This window comes from Fragaria vesca, linkage group LG3, assembly GCF_000184155.1.
Source record: "Fragaria vesca subsp. vesca linkage group LG3, FraVesHawaii_1.0, whole genome shotgun sequence".
Classification (NCBI taxonomy): Eukaryota; Viridiplantae; Streptophyta; class Magnoliopsida; order Rosales; family Rosaceae; genus Fragaria; species Fragaria vesca.
Window position 1 is genome coordinate 7,599,089 of NC_020493.1, and position 23,318 is coordinate 7,622,406.

General features: G+C 37.5%; 1 non-coding gene across 1 annotated transcript; it reads right to left on the reverse strand.

Annotated features, from left to right (window-relative positions):
- Positions 1-195: 195 nt before the first annotated feature.
- LOC101302910 lies at positions 196-2,371 on the reverse strand. The gene is made up of 2 exons (XR_184212.1): positions 2,197-2,371; positions 196-766 (listed from the first exon to the last, which is right to left on the reverse strand). It is a non-coding gene; the product is annotated as an uncharacterized LOC101302910 (transcript).
- Between the last annotated feature and the right edge of the window lie 20,947 nt (positions 2,372-23,318).

Genomic DNA, 23,318 nt, shown 5'->3' on the forward strand with positions numbered 1-23,318 from the left:
TCTCTCTCTCTCTCTCTCTCTCTCTCTCTCTCTCTCTCTCTCTCTCTCTCTCTCTCTCTCTCTCTCTCTCTCTCTCTCTCTGATTCTAAGCTATGGTTTTGATTCGAAAACTCGGAATCAGAATCAATGGCTTGCCTCTTCTCCACTCTCTTCTTCCATATGCCTTCGACGGAGTTGCCACCGGCGACGACCACCGCAAATCAGAGCTTCTGCAACTCATCAACGATGTCGTTGATGCTTCACCGATCTGGTGCGGCGGATCGCATTTTCTCAAGGAGATCAACCACTTCAAAGGCCATGAATTGTCGCTCTCGAATGCTTCGAGTTATCCATGCTCGATCGAGCATTGGGTGACATAGGCGTGCTTGTAGATCTTAGTTACGACGATGTTCTGGAGGTTGTGGATGTCGATGATTGCAGGGATAGATCTACAGGTGGATGTTCATTTTCAGTTTGGTTTTATAATTGTTGATAATTGAATTCATTTGGGTGCTATGATTGTATGGTTAATTAATGTGTGGAGGAATGAAGTTATTGCTACTGGAGGTGCTTTGGTGGTGTTATTCCACTGTTGAAGTATACTAAGAAAGGTAAGGGAGGAAAGTAGATTTGGATCTCAGTCGGCAGTAGCAGCTCTGTGGTTAACAGTAGCAGCCAGTAGAAATACGTTTTAATAAGCAGTAGCATCAACAGTAACAGTAGCAGCTTCCTAATAATCGGCAACAGTAGCAGAGCCTTCCAGTAGACAATAGCAGAGCCTTTCAGTCTGGAGCAGGAGAAGGCAGTAGCAGAAGTGGAGGATAAGACAGTGGCAGAGTTAACCTTCATTATCTAGTCTTCATTGATGTGTGTTGTTGTGTGTTGTTGTGTGCTGCTACTGCGTGCGCTATTGTTGTATGCTGCCACTGCATGTTGTTGATGTGTGTTGCTACTGTGTGTGTTGTTGATATGTGATGCTACTACGTGAGCCATTGAAAACATGCTACTGCACTTACTGAAATTGCTACTGCACTAGCTGAACCACTAAAACCTTGCTACTACATCTGTTGGAAGTGTAGCTTTCTAGCAAAACATGCTATTACATTAGCTAAGCCACTGAAAATCTGCTATTACTTCTAGTGGGATGTTAACCTCTGCTACTATTTTCTACTGGAATGTTAACCCCTGCTACTACTTCTACTGGAATTAACTACTAATACTACTGGGATGTTAACCCCTGCTACTACGTCTACTGGAATTAACTGTTATTACTACTGGGGTGTTAACCGGTACCCCTGCTACTACTTCTATTAGGATGTTAACTCTTGCTACTACTTCTACTGGAATTAACTGCTAATACACTAAGGTATTAAAAACCTGCTACTATATTCCATTTACTGAAAAATCTCAAAATGAGAGACTGTTTTCTTCTAAAAGCATATTTAATTAGTGTAGGGTTAGTTTGGTAAATTAAATCATGACACATGACATGCAGAGAAAAGATTGTCCTTAATTGTTAAAAACTATCCTTATTTGTTTAACAACAACACAAATGGATTTATTTGTATTTCAAATCCTTTTGGAGGATGTATATGTGATTTGCTAAAAAAAAAACCAGAAAAGAAAAATAATTCCTCCGGCCCAAGAGGAGACAAGGTAGGTCTAGGCGGTCCACGTGATGTGGGCTTTCACGGGATGTAGGGTCCACCGTTTTAAAAAAAAAAAAAAGTAGAATTGGTTTAGTTCGACCCGACCCAGATCAACAAGCTCTCGCATGCTGCTTCTGAATCTTGAAGGGCATATGTCCAAGAGTCTGTTGTAGAGCTATGCAGTATTGCAATACGTAGAATAGTTTCTAGCTTCTTTAAAATTCTGCATTGCTTTGCATTTCTTTCCAAACCAGCTTTGTGAGTGAGCAATGGTGGACCTAGGATTTTAGGTTGGGGTGGGATAAATTTTTTTTCTTAAAGTTCTTTAATTTGTTTTCTTCTATATTTTACATATCACATTTTAAATTAAAAACATATCAAATAATCACATAGTTAACTGATCATTAAATTTCTTAAAGTTCTTTAATTTTTTTCTTCTATATTTTACATATCACATTTTAGATTAAAAATATATCAAATAATCATATAGTTAACTGATCATTAAGAAATCAATATTATAACATTTTATAGAAATTCGATAATAAAAGTTAAAGATAAAAGAACATACCTACTCAAATTGAACCCTACGCTCTTGAATAGAAACAAAAGCTAATAACTAAGCACACAATCACCGCTCTAACAATACAGTAAACGAGTGTGTAATCTTTAAACCTAACTAGACGAAAAAACACAATCTAATAACTATGAAACAAATGTTGGTACTATTACAACTATATATCTATATATATACACATCATTAGCATTAGTCATCTACAATAAAATAAGCAAACAATTGAGATTAGAATTAGAATATCAATAGAAATACAGTGTGATGGGATGATGGGATATTGAGTCTATCAAGGCATTAATCAATTGAGATTTGAGATGATGGGATATTGGGACTAAATTTGATCAAGGCATTAATCAATTGAGATTTGAGAACTAGGTCATATGACACGTACAAGACTCCAAGAGGATGACCGATATAACTAAGAATCATACATGCAGATTAAAGAGAGAAAACTTGGCACTTGGCTTAGAATTAGTAAGCAAATAATTGAGAAAAGAATTAGAATATCAATAGAAATAAAGTGTGATGGGATGATGAGATATTGAGACTATCAAGGCATTAATCAATTGAGATTTTGAGATGATGGGATATTGGGACTAAATTTGACCAAGGCATTAATCAATTGAGATTTGAGAACTAGGTCATATGACACGTACAAGACTCCAAGAGGATGACCGATATAACTAAGAATCATACCTGCAAATTAAAGAGAGAAAGCTTGGCACTTGACTTAAAATTAGTAAGCAACACGTACAAGACTCCAAGAGGATGACCGATATAACTAAGAATCATACATGCAGATTAAAGAGAGAAAGCTTGGCACTTGACTTAAAATTAGTAAGCAAGCAATTGAGGTTAGAATTAGAATATCGATAGAAACACAGTGCGATGGGATGATGGGATATTAAGACTATCAAGGCATTAATCAATTGAGATTTGAGATGATGAGATATTGGGACTAAATTTGATCAAGGCATTAATCAATTGAGATTTGAGAACTAGGTCATATGACACGTACAAGACCCTCCAAGAGGATGACCAATATAACTAAGAATCATACCTGCAGATTAAAGAGAGAAAACTTGGCACTTAGCTTAGCTGCTTCGGTAGAAGAGAAAGGAGACGTATACAACGACAAAGAAAAAGAAATAAAGAAAAGAAAGTTGACCTAAAATATACTAATAGAGCAACTGCTTTTAATAAAATAAACAATATATATGTAATCAAATAAAAAAAATCATATGGACTAAGTTCAATTACATAAAGAAATTTGGGGTGGGCTGGTTTTCATAATTTAACTATTTTTTAATTATAAATATGCAACATATGAATGTTTTCTCAAAATCTAAGATGGGCTGTAACCCATCGTAACCCGTGTGTAGGTACGCTTTTGTGAGTGAGCACATAGAAACTCTTGAAGAGATTGATATGGCACAAATCTTATGAGCAAGAGAGTACATACTGCATACCAAACAACTCTTTGAAATTTGATTCTAATCAAGTGGATTTAGGGTTATTTCTATTTCAGAGGTTAGAAGCATCGTTAGGCCTGTTAGGCTAGGTTATAGAGGTATATAAGAGCAAGTCCACTTGTTTAACATTTCATGACCCAGGTCATGGGCCACATAGGCATAATGACCCGGCCTAAGTTTTTTTGCTTCCACCCATGAAAAATTTCTCACCCCAACTATCATTGGGTCATCTCTTTGGGTCACCACCATAACCCAAGTCATGACTTTGATGACCCAGGTTAACCCCAAGCCACATCAGCCGAAGCCCAAAACGTGGCTGACGTCAGCGACAGGACCACTTGAACAATGCTGGGCTGTCACTCTCCCAAAGGCGCGTGTCACTGCACGAACCAATGAATGAAGCTGATGGGCGCGCGTCCCACACTCCCACACCTGCAATTGACTTGGATCAATAATTGTTTTTAGCATTGGAGGTATTTGACTACCGTATTTCTTAGTTAACTAAATGTAAATAAATATATATTAATGTGGGAACCCTTATTTATATTTTTGTAACATTAACATAACCTAAATTCAATTATGTTTATGTTAATATTCTAATTATGTAAAATCCTCATTTACAATTAAAAAGTAATATAAAATTCTACTTCATGGTGATTGTAATAATAACCTTTACTTACGTTATATATTCATATTATGTTTAATATTTACTAATTATTTACATCTAAAATCATGATTTGTAATTAAAAACCTAACATGAAATATAATATTGTAAATATATACCACGTGGCGACCTAGAAATATAATCCACGGGTGGAAACTTCTACCTAATTTCAATGACCTAGAGTGACCCAGGTCACACCTATGACCCAGGTCATCCCCCAATGATGACCCAACGGGTGAACTTGCTCTAAGATATTGTTATTGACATCAGGGTTTCTCTGTATGCTTTAGTGTCCGTACAATTTTCTGACTGCTAGTCATGAAATTGGTTAAACTCCAGATTACTAGTCCTCATAAGCGGATTAGGCAGAGTTGTCAAAATTAGTATGAAGTAGATAGAAACTGAAGAGATGGCCAAATTATCCATGAAATTTACTGATGAATGGTTAAGTAGACATATGGTTGGTCATCAGTTATCCAACTGCGGCGCTTCCCTGTATCGTTATAATTTGATGACTTCTAGCCTCCACTGCTTTCTTTCTGTATCTGTTCATAAATGGAGGTTATTGTTTGCTATCTGAGCTTGGCAGTTTCATAAGTTAATATTTTGGAGTTGAGATGTGGTATCTGGGATTGGATGTCTTTTGTTGTTAATTGCACACAAGTTGCATATCAATGCAATTGCACAGGGGAAGGTTCTCCAATAGACTACACAAGCCAACGTTATGGTTGTGGCATATTAAACTGGTCCGAAGGAAGTTCCCTATAGTCGTTATATCAGCTCATTTGATTTCACTGTTGCTTTTCTTTCATTATTCCAAGTCCTAGTAGAAGCATTTGTATGATATTAAGGCCTGGAATAAGAGGTGCTAAAAGTGCTAGCTCCTTGGTGGCCTGAACACCGGCCAGAAAAGCATGAAACCGAGCAGGCCAATGCTGATGTACACTAACTTGCTGTCGAGTTTCTATAAAAGATGAGACGACCAACTTTAGATGTATAGGCTCTTTAATCAGACAAGTTATGTTAAGAGTGTAAAGCTATCTTTATCATCATGATTTCTGATAACTAAACTACAACTATGAAAAGAATTCACCAACACAATGCATGATCACTTCCGTTCACCTGTATCTCAATAAGGAAACCCATCATACAGAAGGTCTAAGAACACTATATTTACTTGAGCACCGCTGCTTTTGGCTACAGAGAAACTGAAATCATTGTACGCCTTATCACTTTCTTTATATAAAGGAAACTTGAGTTTATCATATGAAATCCCATACTAAAAAGTAAGAGTGTGAATTAGATCAATGACAAATTCCAGATAATAAAATATTGTAAGGTGGATGACCAGAGGTCAATCTCAATTATTCACTCTCTTGCTTCCGTTTTAAAAAAGCAAAAGTTAAACGCATTTTCAGCACCAGTAACTCTCAGAAGGGAGCACCAAACACTCACTGTAAAGCTTAACCAAAACTACAACTGACTCTTCAAACCATAGTTTACAGAACAAAATACTGACAACCATCACTAAGAATTAAATCGACAAAGAACACAACCTTGGTCCTATCCTTCACTTCTGCTATATTTAAACTTCAATTAGCCAAATCTAACCCATAAACCATAGTCAAGTGTCTGAATTATAAATGTTATTAGCTAACAAGATCAGTGCTTCCCCATAAACCAATAAAAACCAAACAATGCCAAAGACGAATTACTAGGTAGCAACAGAAATTCTTAAAGGTGTTGAAATTAGAATCATACTTAAAATTACATATCAGATCATTACATTTTCAAATTCGAGCATCCCTAAATCAAACAACTTTATTTGATCACAGAAACAGAAGCAAATCAAGGTGAGAAATTAGTGTTTCGACGAATGTGGGTTAATTTTATCTGACAGTGCAAGCAACAGCATGAGCCCAAGTCTTGAGGTGTTCCTTCATAGCCATATTATCATTGAGATTGAACTGATTCTTATACCCAAAATTCTCCTCCAGAAAAATCCAATCATCCCAAGCAGCCTCTGCCTTCACATGTAAACCCAAATCAAGCTCACCAAGAATCCTCCTCTTGTTTCTCTGCAGACCCCTCTTGCTTCTTGACCTCCTCCTCCTCCTCTGTTCCTTCTCTCTTGGACTTGAACTTGGACAGTAATACTCCACCACTTCTGCTACATCACCCTTATCTGTCGACATAGCAACTTCAGCACATTTGGGTGTTAACGGAATCAAATCCCTAGCCTCCGATTCCGGCTCGATCTTCTGATCTTCAACAATTTGCAACACTGGCTTCAACACCTCCTCAATTGCATGCTCTTCTTTGACATGATTAGTGAAGTGACTACCCGAACCCGAAACAGAGGCTCTGGAAGATAAGACGTTGCTGTAGAACCAGAGAGAGTCCAAGCTCTCCATGAAAAACAAGTCTCAGAGGAGGAGGAGACTGAGGAGAGTACAGAGTAGCTTTGTAGTTGACGACATCAGTCTTCTATTTGGACGGACTCGCCTAATTACGAAATTGGCCTTGCGAGATGCGCTCTTGGTGGGGGATAGTGGAGGGTAGTTTGGTCCAGTAAGTGGGTGGGGGTAAGGGTAACGTTGCGGGACCGGTCCCGTTAATCAAGGTGGAAAGTTACCCAACGGTCGAAAACAACGTGGGAAACAGATATGATGGAACATTATTTTTCGCTTTACGAAAATTTTAAAGAGTGAGGTGAATTTTGTGGTCGACTTTTGACCTCTGAGTTAATTGTAACGTATTAAACTGGAAGAGGTTGAAGTAGAATTTTGAGGAGGGGTCCTTAATTACGTCATTAAGTGAGTCATTGTTTAGAATAGAAATCAGAATCCAAAGAGAAATGAGAGTCGACTATGATTGGTACTTTTCAGTTGGGCCCGACGGTGGGCCTAATACCACGAGGCAATTCTTACTTGTGATGACCTGGGCCCATGAAATCATTATCAGCTTTGTGATCCTTTTGTAGTGTTAATTTGCACGTGTTGTCTGGCTTAGTGACACTGTCGGCTTTTCATATTGGGATTTTGCTTCGTATGTACATGAACTCTTTTGTATGTAACTAATAAGGGGGTAGAGGTTTTATGGTGGTTCGGGATTTGATTGCATTGGGTGATTGACATTCTAAGAAATGGAAAGTTCTTGCAATAGTTTTTATATTCATTGTGGCTAAGTAAATAAAACAAAAACTAACTGATAGAGAAACAATAACAAAGTCGTCTCAATTAGTGAACATTAACGCACAACTACATAAAGTAACAAATCACCGATGACACTAGCAAGACCTTCTAAACCACCGCAACTACAATAGGCCTTAGTAGATATATAATGAAATTTTTACTTATTTGATAGCCCTCAGGTGATTGACATAATGTTAAGTTTATCATTGTTTGGAATTAAAGATTAATTTTTTAAGAATGATGTTGTATTTAGATTACATGATTTGAAGAGAATCAAATGGCAACATATATTGTCATGTCGAGACCATTTGGTAAGAAAGACATATCCCTTACACTTAAACACGATAACGAGTAATTGTTGTGCTTAAGCAAGCTCACACATGTTTCCGGGAACTTGAAGGCTGACAAATTTCAATGCTCCTATTCTTTTCTGCCTACTCCAAATCCAAGAAGTTTCTAAATTGAACCCTTCAAGTTTAGGCTAATCAATAAACCAAAATGCAGAGCAAAGCACAAGCATACACAACTAAGAGGATTAAGAATGATATACTTTAATTTATTCACATTTACAAAGATTCAAGAACAATTTGGTTAATCTACACCTTCCGTATAAAGAACTGAACAGAGAAACTAAAGCAAAATTTATAATTAAACTGGCTGCAATGTCATCTAACCGTAGAAGCAACAGTATGAGCCCACCATCTGAGATTGTCCTTCATGTCCAATTCATTGCTCATAGAAGGAAACCTCCAATCCGTCAATGGTTTCTTATCTTTCTTTCTCTTCTCCATCACCTCCCACGCTTCAGAAAGATAAGGCCTTGAAATCGCAGACTCATCATTGAAAGCTTCATCGTCTTCGGCACCATCATCCTTATTCTTCCCAAATTTTTTCAGACCAGGAATGATTGAAGCCAAGTTTGAGTCTTTGTCTTCTTCTGAGAAGACGAATCCCAGATCCATAAACCCTTTTAGCTCCTCAAACTGAAGGTCTGTCAAGCTCTTGCTCCCGCTCTTCTTTCTTCTTCTCTCAATCTTTGATGACTTCGCTTCATGTTTATGTAATACGGGAGTATCTTTCATTGATTCTGGGGCTTCTTTGCCAGAAACAATGGTGCTAAGCTTCGGTCTGTGGAGGACTGAGTCTGGCGAGAGAGAATCGATGTTCATAAAGCTCGTTTTGGAGCTCAAATCTTCGCTCATGGATCTAATAGGGAAGCTTGGAATGCGTAAGACCTCTGGTTTTGATGGTTGTTCTTCATTTTCATGAACTATTTCTTCTTCCAATCTTGATGAGCTTGCTGGAAATGATTGTTTCTTGAGGATTTCAAGCTCAAACCAGTAAGAATCAAAGAGCTCCATGATTTGCTCTGCTTCCATTAATGGCGTGGCTGCTGAGGAATAGAAAACTGAGACTAGAAGATTCTAGTTTTGTGAATTGTAATTATGCAAGTAGTCTCTGATTGGCTTTAGTATATAAAGCTTCTTTGGTTACCAAATTGCCCATGAAATGCTCTAGATATTACTAGAAAAATTCAACCTTTACTACACACGTTTTCCATTCAGGGTGTTATTTATTATAATTGATTGCATGTTGTTGTTTTTTTACTTGTCGTTAGTGTTGGACATTCCAAGAAAGCAAAAGGGGTTTGAACGTGTTGAGATTTGGAGGCTTCAAGAAAAGGCAAGAATTTATACGTGTGGTAATCCTAGATTATGTCTTTGTGTAGAGATTATTAGACGAGTTAATTTTAATCGTGCATTGATTTGAAGTTTATTACTGTATAATTCTTTACCGGTGTGTATTTCTCATTTTCTTGATGTTCCTATTCTCCCCATATATTAGGAGATACTTACTAGAGTCCTAAACATACTAGGAATCATGTATAACCATGAAAGATTATCATTGTTGTTTTTTTTTAAACAGGGAAAGATTATCATTGTTAACTTACGATTTTACGAAGCGAGTAAGCTCTTTTTTTTGTACAAAATCAAAAGAATTACGTGATAAAATTTATATGTGACTTTATCGGTATCACTTGTTCTTCTCAAAAGTTCACCTCCGATACATCCCGACGTTTTAAAGATATCATCATTGCATCTATAATAATTCGGCATTCTACCCAAAAACGTTTTAGAAATAAACCAAGTCCACAGGATGAACTCCAATAATTGCAGGATTGTTGCTTGTAGCTGATGCAGAACATGATGGTGGGACAATTTGTCTGCACTGGAAACAACAAAAACACTTGATATGTTGGTGACATGTCCATCATCTCATATGTTGATGAGAGTTGCAGTTTTCTGCACCACCTAACAATTCTGATCGAACCGATATCTTTAATTATGGCCATAGCAATAATGTTTTCTTGCTTCACATTTACACAAACTAAACATAACGACTGTCATGAAAATGGTGGATCGAACTGCATAAATATGATCTTTGAGGTTGTTGGTCCAATTGAATTTGACATAACCTTGCAACCTAACAAGTGGGTGCGTAAGATCTCATCGATCGAGTGCGGCTATCTCTAGCTCGATCAAACAGATCGAAGAAATAGGGACACAAAACCTTAGGATCGACGGAAGAGTGTATACGTAGTGGTATACGTAGTGGTATTTGAATTTTCTAGGTTTTAAAATTGGATTTTAATCCTTGTTCATTGTAACATAACGGGTTCATATGCCCATGCGTTTGATGCATACACCTGTGAGCTGTCGATGAAATTTCTTTGGAACCTCAAGGAAGGTTGAATAGTCATGACTCATGAGACGTAACACCTTATGGTTAAATCACATTTCATGTGTTTGGATGTACTTTTTCAGCAAAGAAAAATGAATTTCATTCATAATAAGTTATTAGATATAAGATCCAAAATACATCATATATATCCTCCGTATGCATAATTTTTAATCAGAATAATCACAAAATAGATAGTATTGATCGATGATTTTTGAAATTCGATCTATCTCTTATTACAAGAAAAAAGTATGTTATAAGCGTACAAATTAGATATAAAAATCTTAAACCCAACTAATTAGATAATGTCTAGAATCGACTGAATGCAACGTTTTCATTATTTTAATTTTGTGAATCTTATCTAGCGTTACCTTAAAATATCATTGTACTCCGATTTGAAGAATATTTCCTAAATTTCACATAAACCGTAAAAATAGACCGAGTCTATCTCTCTCAAATGGTATTATATATCAGGGTGGGTGAGTTTACAGTAAACATATCAAGGCTGCTCACATTTGGAAGCTGAGGAAAAGTTCCATGCATACGGCACCCTTATCTACTTATGTGTATAATAAAAAGACAATTTTGAGAAGTAAACCCAGAAAAATACGTACAAGTCAAGTACGTACGTTATAGTATACAAACACAGATAGCGTGTGAAGCTGAAAACATCGATCAGTAAACAACAAATATAAGATCGACCATATATAAGCATATTCCGATGATACTCACATATTAATATTTGAAGAGTTTGATTAATCACATGTATAATATTAGAGCATAGATTAATATATGTAGGGTAGTCAAACTCTAATACATCATATTTTCATACTATTATATTAAATCTCAGTTTCCTCGTGCGTATGTTACTTTCAACCAATGAGTAGTTCAAACCGAAGGCTAATTACGCAGTCTTTGCTAGCTTCATCGGTCGTTCACACGACGTGGTTCTAATCCTCAAGTCAAGGTTCGAAAAGAACATAATTAGGTGTAACTAATTTTGCTATTAATTAAATAGTGACTGGGGAAACTCAGGAAGTCAGCGAGAAGAATATTAAACTGGAGGCTAGCTAGCGATGTGAATCGAGTACGTCTCATTTCTCTTTGCAAATAGGATTTGTCAACTGAAGCAGTTGAGCATCAAATTAACTGGTCAATTTCCGGCTGTGTCATACCTTTGCTAAGTGAGCTAGGTGATCAATGACGTCATATGTGCAAACGCAAGAAAAACAATGAAGAATTAATTCTTCATCCTTTGAAATTGTGATGATCATGATGATCCGGGCCTTAATATTTCAAAAATTCTTCTATGCACCGAAATACAAGTGAATCAACCAATTAATATGTAGTATTTCGATCCGACCATCTACATTGCAGTACATGCAGATATATTAATACCGTTAACAAAATTAAAACCTAAAAAAATAGTTTCAAGTGTTTTCAACTAAGGAGATGAGAACACTAGATCGAAAAAGATATGCTCTTATTATAAGTACTGTTTAATTTGATCAGATCATTGAAAAGAATAAATTTAGGGTCTCCGATCTAATTTTCATTCGATCTTCTCATACGGCAATTCGAGCACTTACGCATTAATGGTGCACGTGTACCTATTGGTATATAGAATATGTTCCCTTAATATTTTGAAATTGTGATATAATTTGCAAGTATTTTCATGATGATCGAAAAACTATTTACGGATTATTATTGGACGTATTTGAATCAGTAATCACGGATTTAGATAAGGGGTTAGTTAATTTTGGGTGTTTGATCGATATATATGAACCAATGGATTGATCGAGCTGATTTTTTATAAATTTGTGTAATTAGACTGTTAGCTAGCTAGGGATTATCGATCATTTTAGAATAATGAAGTTTTCTTTTCCTAAAATAATGTGTATACTTGAACCAAGTTGCGCACATTTCTTTTAGACAAAAATCCAACCTTAGAGCTAGCTAGCTCGAGGTACATACATGCATGGCTACCTCATATGGACCAGCTGAAGCTCATGATCATGAAATGAACTTATTAGCAAACTAACGGATGCATTATTCTCAATTATATTATATTATTTAATGTAATTAAGATAATCAGGTTTTAATTAGTTAATTAGGTCATATATGTATAGAGTACGTACATAATACGGTCCAACAATACGTACCTAGTTGTAGTAGGCCATGAACTCATACATGGGACTGATGGGAGTACGTGAATGATGAAGATGAATTTGCAAAGATGAATTGCGGGGCAAATCTCCTTTGGCAGTGAGCTCACGCACTCTACGGATCATAGACCACAACCAATAATCGTTATATACAAAAAACAGTTGATCGAGTAGTGAGCAACAGCCAGAGGAGTATTTGCCCAGTAATGCACCTCATGCATATCATGCACCAGCTTCAATTCAATTACGTACGAGCGTTAGCTCCTTCCCTGTATATCTAGGACTATATTGCTTTGACTGAGTAATTGATTTCTCGATGAACATATACGAGGCACCAGATCGAAATATATAGATGACGAACGGATGAAGGAAATCTGGAAACCGCCCCATGGAAGAAAGGATATTCCGAGCACATTCAGTAAGTGGTCCTGTAGTATGTAAAAACCATGCCAAGTATGACTACGTACGTATCATTGTCTAGCAATACTCTATATAAGTATATATGTATGTTATATGTACACACATACATGTAAATGCTTGCGTTCTAAGTACTCTGTCGGAACATGTTGTATACATTCACAAGAATACATCCACTGGTCCCCTAAACTTTGGCCATCGCTTTAACAAGATGAATAAAGACAGTGCTTGTCAACTCCTTTAGTAAAACAAGTCGACTTCAGAAGGAACAAAGAACCAGGAATATGCTAATATGGTAAATTAATTGAAGACTAAAGTTCAGCATCGAGTACCGATACGCATTCTGAGCTCTAGGGCATCATTTGCCAAATGCCAGAAGTGCATGTCCTTTTTCATATTTGGTCCATCAAACTTTCTCGAAATCCTTCTGTCTATTTGATTTGATTTTGCTGTCGTCAATACTTATATGAAGAATGAAAGCTATAAGAAAACAATGTTATGTTGGAATCTATCCATATATGACTACTTTCTGCCTAGTGATCGCTTTTCAATTATCAACTTGGGATCGCATTGCCATCGTCTTTGATTTGATTTCATGAGGATCGGAATAGGGGACCAGAAAAGCACGACAGAGACAGAGGAACCCAGGTGGGATAGCTCTACCGGAATTGTTTGGGGCATATCCATTTTCTTTCTGGACCGGCATATTCAGAAGCAGGTGCGAATATCTCTTGTGCGTGACATTACTAAAGGGCTACTGCATGTACGTGATTTCACAAACCAATCCATGATCTTGGCGTCTAGAGCTAAGTTGGTCATTACTATCTAAGCTTCGCAGTTGTACGTGGTTGATGAATAACAGTGCTGTCCTCCTTTGGCATGAAGAAAGGCATGCATGAATGGATGCCCTAATCACATTTACGACATGCTTTTCTGCTTTGCCAAAGGAGAATTGCCCTGCCATTCCCTCCACGATATATGGCGTCGCATATGGCTGCCACCGCACGAATAAGCTAGAACGGTTTCAGAAAACCAGAAGTCTTCAATCAATTGATCCATTTCGGCCTATATATCCAATTCGATCAACTTTCGATCATAGCTAATGAAGTGGTTATAAACCGTGTTATAATTAGTTGTTTTCTTCTTTAATTACATTTTCAGGTAGAATCGAGCTGATGAAGTTGTCTGCAACTCTGCATGCCAACATGTTGCGATGTATTGATGCCGGTGACGACCAGAATGAAGCATCAAAGATTTTCAACTCCGATGCATGTGTTCGATCGCACTGTTCCAAGAGTGAGCTGAATTCAAGTTCTAACACCCCAAGGAGAGCTTGTTGGTTATGCTACTTAGTCAGAAGATTCGGAAGAGTTGAAATAGATGCCTGAATTTTGTACATGAGCTGATTATACATCAATAAAGAAAAAATTATATCCTAATTGATCGCTTGCTACGTAATTCAACTTGAACCCATTTACACTCATATCGGAAAAAACTTGAACCTATTTGCAGTCAGAATGTTCTTGAGTGTTCTTCGCCTATAGCTAGCTAACTTATCCGAGGCTAGGATCCAAATTAATTCTTAACAAGTCACCCATGCCCCTATTCGCAATCAAGCCACCATCTAACTGATCTTGCTTCACGGCCTTCACCTTAAGTAGTCTTGACTCTCTTTGAAACAACGTACTTCTCACTTTGTACTCACTAATTACCTCATCAAATTAAAGAGTGAGATTTTATCTTAGTAGAGCCTCTTGTCAATTTACTGCGAGCTTTTACTTGTTTTGCACCATAAATATATTATATATAATAGGTGCCGAGTGCAGACTCTCAGATTATTCATTAATCATACATATTTAAACAATCCCATGCACAAATGCACTCATGAACTGATCAGAGAAAATTAATTAAAAGGACTCTAACAGTGCGTAAGGGGAAGATCCAATGGAATGTACTGTTATGCGGAAATCGGGCATCGAATTTATCAGTAGAAATGTCGCCTGCAGGCTAGGTCACCCATGTCTCCCATATATGCATACCTTTGTCAAGTCACAATGATGGAAAAGCTGGAGGATACCCAAAGGGAAAGATGGCCGAGCAAAAATATTGAGATGGACAGGACATGAAATTAATCGGACCACAATCCCATTGCTGGCATGGGACAGGGACAGGGACAGGGAACTTCCAGGAGGAATGAAATTTGGATTTGACTCGGCAGCATATGCGACTGTTTTCTTCAGCATATCCATGCAATATACGACCTCGATTATTTCTTCTGCTTCTAAGATTGATTGAGAAATGCTATTGATCAGTGATCACCAAGGGTTAGGCTTCTCGTTGTTCGTATTTCAAGTGTGTGATTAGTTTTTGACCTACCACATTTACCAAATAGAATTAGGAAAGCGCTGGACTACGCCACAGTACGGTACGCCGCAAGTGGTCTCAGACACGTGACATTATATTGTCCACACAGTTTATATTCGAAAAGTATATATGTAAATATCTCACTTAACTGCCGTCAGCAGTAAAACCACTTATCATAATTAAATGTTGGTTATCCATAGCCGACTAGTCTGACTGTTTCTCTCTCTCCATGTCAAGGGTTGCAGGTTCTTCTCGACCATGACGGCGGAGATGGAGTCGATATTAGAGGTCGGAGCCGGAGGTCGGCTCACCGAGAAAGATGATGATCGGCTCTACATGCAGCGGAGGAACAAGGATGATGTCGATATTGATATCGATTCCGATCGAGAAGCGCCGGAGTACAGTCGAAATAAAAGATTGATGGTGTTTGAATTGGTTGAACTTGGGTTGAATCATTCTCTTGGGTTAAGGAGATTGAGGTTGTGGAGCTGTGTTCGACTTTCTCCAACGCCCTTTTGGCCTATGTCCACTGTTCGTATTGCCCACAACTTCACATCAATACCCAATCTTCTTTCATTCTCAACACGATACAACAACACACATTTAATATGAGAACCGATTTCCAAAACTCCCTAACAGAGTTTAACCTTGCAATCAAGCTAAATTAGAATAGAACCCCAAAATATGCCTTTGATAAAGAAGTCAAAGCAGCAACCCAAAACTGCAACTTAACCAGTTCTAAAATCTCCTACTCAATTCAGCAACCATATTAGCTTGACCGTTCACCCCTCGGATTTCTATGATCATACGCAGCTCAATCGGTGGCCACAGTCACCGGAAACACTGCCAAACCGTCGAGATTCTCATCACCCATTCTCTTTTCTCGTCGTCGACCACCAAGTGAGAGGGAGGTTGATTAAAGACTGATTTTACCGAGTTAATAATTTGAAGAATGTTTTAACTCGGTCTTACATTGTTGCCCTTTAATCAGTCTCGGTGAATAATGTTTTACCAGCTCACGTGAAGTTACATATGTACCCTTCCGTTAACGACAATTCAAAGACGCACAGTACGCTTGGCGTTTTCTATAACTCCTATTAAGGAAAAAACTGGAAAACGCCAACATATATACGCCTACATGGATCGTTAACGGAAGGATGCAGCTGTAATTTCATGTGAGATTGTAAAACTAGTTTTTACTTAGACCATTTAACAGTTTAACTTCAATTAATTTGGTAAAACCATTATGCATTCCAACTTCCAAGACTCTGTCTATTCTGGGAATCAACAATGGAAGGATAACCATGAGTCCATGATCATCAGATGAAGACGAAAATAAACAAAAAAAAGGTGGGGAAAGGGTTAGGGAAGGCAAATCGGTTGCGTTGAGTTGGAAGACGAAAAGGAAGCTTTCATCAGACGGTTTGGGCTGGGCCGGCCAAAGCGACGGCTGTGACGGTGGAAGGGGTGGCGTGGTAGAGTTGTGTGAGATGAAGAATTCGGAATCGATATGGACTGGGTTCCTCTGCCACATCACCTTCCTTGACGAGCCGACCTCCGACCTCCGACTGCACCTCCGTCGTCGGCTAGAAGCTTGACGTACTGGAGAGAGACTTATGGTATTTGACACAAAAGTCCTAAAAGTTTTACCTTTAACAAGTATTTTTACTGCTGACGGAAGTTAAATGGAAAATTTACGTAAATGTCCTTCGAATTTGATATGTACGTGTGGACAAAAAGCTGCCATGCGTCTCGAGATTTCTTTGACGTACGGTACCGTGGCGTAGTCTAGCGCTTTCCTAGAATTAATCCCCCCAAAATCTTCTAGTATCTTTTTCTTTTTTTTCTTTTTTTTTTAAATTCCTTACTTGACAAGGCCCAAGTGTACATGTGATGTTCTGCAATCAGCTGCATGGTGCATCTATATTTATAAGCCATAATCCTTTGAGGTAACTGTCTTGAACTCCTAATCATAATCCGCCTTGGTCTGCTGGAGTTCCTTCGAGCCAATAACAAGTTATAAGCGCCATTGTATAAAAAATCTTCGTGGGAGTGACCAAATGTGTGACTGAGGCAAGAGCTGTGTAGAGATTTAGATGATTAAAGCATCCAGGTCTTTTGTCAATATTGGTTCTAGGTCCTTCAAACTTTCATGTAAGTAAGCTGTAAGAGCAACTCCAATAATTAGTGCTATTTGAAGGTGCTATTATCATTTAGCACCTCTTGTGGCACTATTCATATTTCATTAATTTTCCATCTCCAACAATGAGATGCTATATGAATGTATTATTCTCACTATTCCAACAATGAAGTATTGTATCATATGAGGTGTGTGTCTGTGGAGCCCACAAGAGCTGATCTTGAAAAAGTCCTAAATATAAGACTTGGGATGACACTTGGGGCTATATTATTAAGACCAGCACCTAGTCCTTTTTGCTATTGGAGATAACTTTTTCTATTTCAGGGGCTGGTCTTGGTTTTTAACTCCACCGTTGGAGTTGCCCTAAGCGTACGTGTCATGGAACTTTAGTGTCTCGCATAACATTTAACTATTCATTCTTATCCACCTAAGAAAGTTAAAGAAAATTTCAAATAAGTTTGCCTAGTCAACTTTGTTAACCAATTCCAGTCACAATAATACAAGTTTGTGATTTGGAACAGCTAGATCGATAGAACTGATGCAGTAGCGTGTGCTTAATTGTGTGCAACTAGGAATTAGTATTATTAGATTACTACAAAAAAAATCTGTATTATAGTAATCTGGCTATCTGAATAATTATGAGGTGACTTATAGAACTGTAAATAGACCGGATCTTGATCCGGATCCGTTCTAAATTCATGGTTTTTAAACGGGTTTGGATCGAAAATTTAACTCATTGATCAGTTAAAGACCCGGATCTGTAAACCCGTTTATTAAACGGATCGGATACGGATCGAGGTTGATCCGATCCGTTAAGGACTCAGATCCGTTTTAAAATAATTAGTGACTTCCAAGCTATCCAACTTTCATCTTGACCGTCTCTGGAAAACCACGTCACAGAGGAACAGATGGCTAAGTTTTATTTCGAGTTGATCGAGCATCACCGGAGAACAGGTGGTCTGCGTTTCCCTTTGCTTGAAGATCATGATGAAGACAGCAACCTGATATGACGACGATCAATCGATATCAAAGATAAAGAAAAATCAGATTAGTTACCTAAACATCTCCTGGACTCCTGGTAGCCACTTCTTATGCTTGTGTCTTATGCTTGAACCGGTAGCTAATACAAAACCTGTTGAGCTAGCATTGTAAGGACTTGAGACCGGGGGACCATAAAAGCAATATATAGCGCAGAAGGAAATAGGGAATGATGCCAAGGTATATGCTAGCTAGTACTTTCCATGGAATATCCATGTCCAATGTGCGAATTTCGCGACCCGATAAAAGCCATGCTTTGCAACTCAACTCTGCAACAACGCATGCCATGGCTGCAATCCAACAGGATCGATAGCGCTGAAGGTAGAGATGAATAACAGGGTAATTCTCCCTTGGCAGAAATGTATTATGGTGCATTTACGTAACTGTTAAATGGCACTGTTTTCAGCCAAAGGAGAATTGCCCTGAAATTCAAAACTACTCGACCGTATAAATCCTTACATATCCCGCCGGTGGCAACAATGGTGTACATGCACAGTCTTTAGTTGTCTTGACCTACAAGCTAGAGAGATGGTTAGTAATGCAATTATAATAAGCATATATATGTTTACTATTTTATTAATTTATCAATTTATGCTAACATTTGTTTTTGGTTTGTAAATTTAATAATTTGAAAATCGACCAATCACTAGCTGTAGTTGCAGCTAGGGATGCAAGGAAGCTAGGTTCTTAAAATGATATGAAGATAAGCTTTGATGAGTACTGTCATGAACCTGCTTAATATAATCGATCGACCTAGCTAGCAAGCAGCAGGCACAGGAAATGCTGCCAAAGTGCAAAATGTTCATCTAGTGTACGTTTATGATCTAACAAGTGTTGTAGTAGCAAGATAGCTAGTTAGATTAGTAAAACTAACAACTGTGTTCAAAGAGTACCTGCAAACACATATATCAAGTGGTTACATGATTATATGTATATGTGTATATAGCAATCAGCATTGTATTATTCATTCAACACATTCAGAAATGAGAGATATTTTCCCTGTTGCTCTTACATTTTCTATCATACCAAACAGTACTAATCGAAGCTGTACTAGTTAAATGGATTCTGGGAATACTAATGTACTGCTTCTCACAATCTGATGACATGATGACTAGGTCCAAATTAACAGTAGAATAGATGGTAACGCGCGGCTGGTTATGCACAATCTAACAAACTACAAGTACTTCGAAAAGAAATTTACACTATGCCAAGAACAGCTTCAGACAACACTCTTCAGACAGAAGATGATAATTTATTAGTAGAAGGCTCAAGACTTTGCTCTCAAGACAGTGTGTGCAATCCCCTCATCTGGTGTGGATTTACTGTACGTTAGACTTTTTGATGCAGATGCTACTACCATTAAAATGGATGTGATTTTATTCACAGTACGTTACTGTCTGGAACTAATTAAGATCATGACTAGAAAACTGTTAACCTAACTGATAAATTGAAGAAACAGACGAATCAAGAAGACGAAGACCAGGAGATAAGAGAATGAAAACCACTGTGTTAATTCGATAGATCGATTGGATAAATGATAAGGCAATACAAGTTAACCTAGCTTGGAGCTCCAGGTTTTTTTTATATCAAACTGATGTTGGTGGTGATATAACTGTAGTGATTGCAAAATCTCATTGATATGTGATCTTCAAACAGCTGTATTATTTCCCCGCCCCATAACATGGAATCTAAAGCTCAAAAACAATAACCAAAATATCTCAATTACAATAAATAAACAAATTAGTCAAGAAAGAACCAAAGCTTATTAATTAAGAGTCATGCAGCTATATGATACACTTTCTTGTAGATTTAATATGAAAATTACACATGACCTAGAGAATACAACATTTTTATGTTTTATTTCTTGAAAATGTCTTCATTCTGGGTTTCCAAGTAGCGAGAGGAAGATTGAGACAAAAGCTAATTAAGAACAATTAGTCCACCTCTACTACGTACAGACACCTCCGAACCAAACCTCAAACTAAGTGATCAATTGCTTTAGTTGCAGACATAACCAGAATAGAAATCTCCCAATCAAAGAAAATCTCCAGAGATCGACATGAACCCCATAATGTATGTTCTGATGGTTAAAACTACATGGTTTCAATGGTTATCTGTAGAGACGAACTCTAAAACCGTACAACACTAACCATATGAACGAGGATAACATTATACAAAGAAAGGTTGATATGTCATTTGACAGTGCCTATAACTCTTCTCAGACATTGGCACAACATCGACAAAAAGAAGAAAATAAAAGTATATAGAAGATTACAGAACTATAATGCTCCTCTTTACACCTACGTACATTAAATCTACGATACAGATAACAGAAGATTTATATAGCAGAAATTTAACTAAGACATTCTCTATATATTGATTTTCTGATAGACTAAAAATCTATGTAGTTGCTCGGTAAGTGTAAAATGGGGAAGGTTTTTCACTATTTCAGTAGTCTGGGCATCTACTCGAAACTAAACAAAGGCAATTTAATTTGTATGTACAATAAAGCTGCAGGAGAATTGCTGGGCAAATCTCCTTTGGCAGGATGCACACTATAGAGAGATTTCTGGCAGCGGTGCCAACTCAATCATTCTCATAGTTGCTTACTGCCAATGGAGGTCTTACCCTGTAATATGCAACTGCAGCTAGCTACATGAGTAGTCAATTCACTGAGTGATATATGCCATATAAGATCGCCAAGCTCCTATTTATACTGTCCGAGAATGAGCATATACAATGGAATTATGGAACAATACTCCTCTAGCTATCTTGACTCTTGAGTCGTCTAAGCGCTAGCTTTTTCATCGCCTCATATCAGTACCATTAGTTCCTCTTAAATAGAAATTGGAGTTCCTATGCTAACCAAATGCATCTGTATTATGTCCTGCGATTTGATTATCAGATGTTCTTTATTCATAAAATTTTGATTTGAATGGTCTGTGAGTCAGTGAAGAAACCATATATGAAAGTTAAACGTTCTTATTTTGCAGTATAATTCTGTTTATCGTTATACTAATAAGTTTTAAACGACTGATTTATCCTAGTCAAAGATGTTGTTCAGTACGTATGCCCTTACCTCCCCCGTAAGGTCATCTAGATAAAGGTGGCCTTTGCGAATAGCATCGAATTTGAAGTTTTCTTGTTAATTTCATACCACATGCTTGATAAAAAGAGATAAAAGAGAGAGAAAATAATTTTGATGGACAGGTGCTTCAGTATGGAAGATCCATGGGCATCTTCTCCAGTTCAAGGACTAAAGTCTTTATCTTTACGAACGTGTCTATCAATTGCCAGCTGAAAATTGGACCCAAAAGTTAGTTTCCTGCACAAACTCGAGGAAGCACGAATTGGAAATGAAAAATTCCAAAACACATACAATGTGATGTATCAGACGACGTGTTGTTTGCTAGATTCGCGTCATGGATATTGACGACTAACCTGTATACATGTATATGCATGGATTAACATGCTTGTACGTATTTCCTTCATCTAAAAAAAAACAAGTATACGTATTTCAACATGCATGCAAATACAATAATACTTGTGCATATATATATGATATGCATGCATGGTCCAAACTTGTGCATAAAGCTATAATTGCTAGAAACGTCTGCTAAAGGTAGAAAACTAGGCTAGGGTTTAATTAATTAAACAATTGGGAATTGAAGTATTCTGGGAGAACGAAGATGAAGCTGTATTACTAATTTGATGGATGATTACAATATATGTGAGATAACAAGGCTGTATATTTATACCGAATTTTGTTGCGTCTTACTTACGCCCAAAGTATAATCTCTAATCACTCTTTTTCTAAACTGATGACAAATTGACAATTGATTTTTATCAACCTTACTAAAGCCGACCGATCTTACTTTGATGAGGAAAACCTTCAAGACCTGGTGGATGTGTCTCGTACAGACTTATTCAGATGTCCCATTACAAGCTTCCTCACAACAGATCGGTGGATGCAGATCGATGATCAGTAATGTATGCTTGCATGCATACTTAAAACAAAAGATGGTTTTCCAGCTGAAATTTGTGTTCTGGTTTCTAGCTAGCTGTTCGCGATCGGCTGTTCCTGCAAAAATATATGAAGATTAGGGGCGGGGTGTGACCGTGTGATGCTTTAATTCCTGCAAAATATACTGCAGTAGAATTTCTGAGCAAATCTCCTTTGGCAGATTGCCTAGCTACCCAGCTTTTCTAACATTGATTTTGTGTAGGTAGATAGACAATCTGCCAATAGGAGGTCGCTCAGGAATTCACCTGCAATTAGAGGCTCAAGTGTATATTAATTCCGGAAGAGCATTGCGTGTGTGTGTATATAGTAGACCAAAGAACAACACCTTCAAGCCACACTGACTTCATTTTCTTATCCGCAATGCGTATGTGTACAAAAGCTTCATGACCCCTGTAGAAGATCGACGAAAATATATGTATTCATTCCTCTGTCATATATAATCATAATATGATCGTGTTCTAACCCGTGTAGTGGTCCATCATACATAAACTGTCCATCGGTCCATCCTTTGAAAAACTCGTCAAATCAGAGGGAATATTTATGGGCTCATTCTGTTAACATTTGGAATAAATGGTTTGCTTTTGCCCGAAGGAAATCAATGTTAGGTTATGCGGAAAAATAAACTGTACAATGGAATCGGAAACTCACAACCACAAATGTAAAATGTAGCATAAATAAAATGATAAAAAACACCGGGAATTGACGTGGTTCGGCAAAGTGCCTACGTCCACGGGGCAACAACAACAAAGAACCTCCACTATACGAATAAAGGTTACATGGAGAGAAACACTACTTCCAGACTCACACTTGAAGGGATACACTCTCACACATACTTTATTTTGCTACACATGCACTCAAACTCTATACTTAGGAGTTTTCTATCTCACTCTTGATAATCACAC